This window comes from Ochotona princeps, chromosome 12, assembly GCF_030435755.1.
Source record: "Ochotona princeps isolate mOchPri1 chromosome 12, mOchPri1.hap1, whole genome shotgun sequence".
Lineage (NCBI taxonomy): Eukaryota > Metazoa > Chordata > Mammalia > Lagomorpha > Ochotonidae > Ochotona > Ochotona princeps.
Window position 1 is genome coordinate 70,166,691 of NC_080843.1, and position 3,756 is coordinate 70,170,446.

Consider the following 3,756-nt stretch of genomic DNA (forward strand, 5'->3'; position numbering starts at 1 on the left):
AGCAGCTGCTGTGCAGTCCTAGTCTATTTACTACCTAGTGAGTGTAAGGCTGCTTCGATCCTGTTTGGCCTCATTATTCCTGACTCTTTTGGCTTTTGTGGGTAACTTGAGATAAGCAACAAACAAAGAGAAAGCTGTGGGGTGGGTGGCGCTGGGGAAAATTGATTGCTTGACTCTTCTCACCTACCATTCACAAAGAACCAGGTGACTGGAGAATGAACGGTCGTGTGACAAATGCTGGGCCAAGGCCCGTGAACTGTCTTGTCTGATGTCATTTCTGCCCGTGCTTTGGAAATGGAAGGCCAAGGAAAATGAGTTTTGTGGAAGGGTCTGGGGGATTTTTTCAGATACACTTTTGGATGCAGCCAAGTGTTTGCCCACCTTTCAGCCAGTCCTACTTGCATTTGGCTAAGATGTCCCGAGCCAAACTACTGTTTTCCCGTCACTCATTTCCTTCAACAGCCTCACGGCACTGTCTGAAGTTGGTCAATCTAGGTATGTGGGTATCCGTGGTGAGTGGACAAGAGGAAGAACTTTTGAAAGACAAGGAAAACATTGATAAGAGATTCCCTCGGGAAAGGCTGTGTATTGGCGTGGGAAGCATGCGGAGATCCGGTGGCCATATTGGGTTTCTGTTGTGTTGTTGTCGGTTGTACGATTTAACGGACAAGCATTATGAGAGTGAGCATGAGGGTCAGAGGTGATCTTGGACCCTTGGATCAGTGAGCCCATGGCTGCGATGGCATGGCGTAAGAGGTGATGGCATCGCAGTGGGCGCGTTCACACACTGTATCGTTGGACAAGCCATGGCATATTTGTTTAGGAAATCGAGGATTCGGTAAGGCTCATTTTTCTTTACCTGAAAAGCAGGGCTACAGGGAAGAGGCGGCAGGGGTGTGTGGGCTGCGTGTTGGGTTTCTGGATTCTTGTGTGTGTTTGTGGTTTAGAGAGTAGCTGCTGTTTAGGGGAGAGGTAGCAGTCACACAGAGAAAAGAAGTGCCAAGAGAGCTTGCATCCTCTGCCCGACTCCACACAAACCACAGCCAAATCGAGGCCGTTGTGATGGTGGGAACCAGGAGTGTGTTCCGAGTTTGCCGTGTGTTTGCAGGGTCCGCTGGCCTTGGGCCTGCCTCTGCTGGTTTTCCTGGTTTGGAAGCAGGAAGCGGGATTAGAAAAGAGAGCAGCAGCCAGTGCTCCCCATGGTGGCCATTAGTATGTTGGTGAAGTCTGTCCTTAATGGATATGAAGCATCTGACACGTTGTGCATTCAAAATGTGCCATCTCACACTCTTCACCATTCAGTGGCCACATAGCGAGTGTAGGTGTGTTTCAGGAGGATGGATGTTGTCAGTTGTTGAGGAGGAACCTTGCTTCCATGTCAACAGATGGAAGGCCAGGCACTACGAAGCTGGCAGTATGTTGAAGGAGATGATCAGGTTGAAATGTTCAGGTTCCAGTTGTCATCGATGTGGGTTGTTGTGAGTGAGTGAGTGAGTGAGTGAGTGAGTGTGTTTTCCCAGGGCGGGGAGTTTGAGGGCTCTTAGTTTTCCATCTCTTCTGGCTGTCCAAGAGGCTCAGGTGTAGGTAAAGTGATGTGTGAGCCCCAGATTGATGTAGGCTTAGCACGGTGTCAGTCAAGTACAAAATGAACATGACTTCTAGGACAAGGCTGTTGGCAACTGGCTGACCTGACGGATTGTGGAGTCTGGTGAATCGGGAGAGGATTGAGCAAGTGAGGACGCTGAGAGGTCGGAGAGCTAGCACTTTGGTGCGAGCACCAAGTGAGCTGCAGTGTGAGTGAGTAGCCGAGAAAGCAAGGGAAGGGTCAAAGAGTTGTATTCCCAGGAGGGATGTGTGAATGGATGTCCTCGGACGCTGAGCAGTTCCCGATCATAGAGTCCAGGAACACGTATTGCCCAGTGGGGTCTCGTGCTGGCCAGTATTCATTGAAGGAAGAATCAGGAAGCAGGAGCAGAATGTCAGGAAGAAGGGAGGTGCTACTCTCTCGACAGCTTCTCAATGCTGCTGCAGCAGGTGGGTTGCTAAGTGCCAGCTGCAGAGACCTCAACTTCATTTGGCTGTAGAGCATTTGGCATAGCAGGCGTTCCAGCGGCCTCAGGGTGCTCTTGTGGCCATGGATAAGGAGGCAGGTGTCAAGCTGGCTTATGCACCGACCTGGATGTGGGAGATATCACAGTGTCCCTTGCGATCCAGAAACGTCCCAAGAACAAAATGCTAAGACCCACGATGTTCATGGTTTCCTTTTTCTCTTTCTTTCAAGAATGTGTAGGTCCAAACCTATTTTCCAAGCAAGACTCCAACCAGGCAGCTAACCAAGAAAAACTGGAGGTAAGTCCTGACAGTGTAATTTTACCCGTGTGTGTGCGGGAGCTTTGTGATCCCTCCTTTTTTTGCAGAACAGACATGGCCCTGGTCATTTGTTTTCTCTAGAAATCTGTTTCTTTTCTGAGTCAACACCTCTCAGGGAGTACACCAGTGTAGCAGGGCATTTGGTTCCCCCCTTCGGATGTACATTGGAATCATTGGGCATAATGTTTTGAGAATCTACTTTCCTGAGTTTCTCAATTTGTTCCTCAGCCACATCTGGAGTAAGCTGCCCACTTGTTCTTTGCCTTCTCGGGATAAGCGTGCTAGGTAGTCTACGTCGGGGTTCTCCTGGCCTGTGTCTTGCATTCTCCTTAGCCAGAATATTGCTGTGTTGACGAAACCTGCTTTCTGTTTTTTCACCACACAGTTGTGATCGCTAAAACCCATCTGATGTTTCTCTGGAGCACTTTCTCTGTATATCATGGATTTCTTTGCATTCTGTCCCTAACTATTTGTGTATGAGTTTTGCATTTTTTTCTTGTTAGTGATGTCGGATTTATGTGATTTTGTTACAGAGCAGTACCATAAATGCATCAGCAGTTCCCTGCGAGGGGAAAGAACCAGGTGCTGGCCAAGCAGCAACAACTTCGGCTCATCCACCCCAAGGGCCAACTGGTCCTGCGAATCCATTCCGGAGGGTAGGGCCTCCTCACGCTCGCCCCCCTGCAGGAACGCAGCCAGCCACCCGTGCTACCAAATTTTTGCCTACGGGTGCTCCTGACATAGGGCCACTACCACCACGTGTAGGAGGTATGTGATTTGGTTTGTCAGGGCTTTTTTTCCCCCTCTTCCTTGAAAGCTACGAAGTTGAAACACTAGTTTTGTACGTGAAGGAGATGCTCACTTGACCGTGGCTCATCTAGTCACAAGAGGGTAAGCAAGAGCCAAAGATTTTGGCTCTAATGCCATGGGAATGAAGCGTGACTTTTCAGATTGGGAAGGGAGCCAGCCAGCCATAGACAGCCTTAACGTGAATCACCTGAATGAGGGGCAGTTGCATACAGATTGTAATACTTGAGAAAACCACTTGCTTCCTTTTTCCCTCTTACACTAACACGGGCATTATTTCACTCTCTATTAGTTGATAGAAACCAATTATGCTGGCTGCTACTGAAGATGATCCAGATTTCCCTTGTCCACAAAAGGACTCGGTGAAATGGTCTTTCGTGAGCAGCTGCTGTGCAGTCCTAGTCTATTTACTACCTAGTGAGTGTAAGGCTGCTTCGATCCTGTTTGGCCTCATTATTCCTGACTCTTTTGGCTTTTGTGGGTAACTTGAGATAAGCAACAAACAAAGAGAAAGCTGTGGGGTGGGTGGCGCTGGGGAAAATTGATTGCTTGACTCTTCTCACCTACCATTCACAAAGA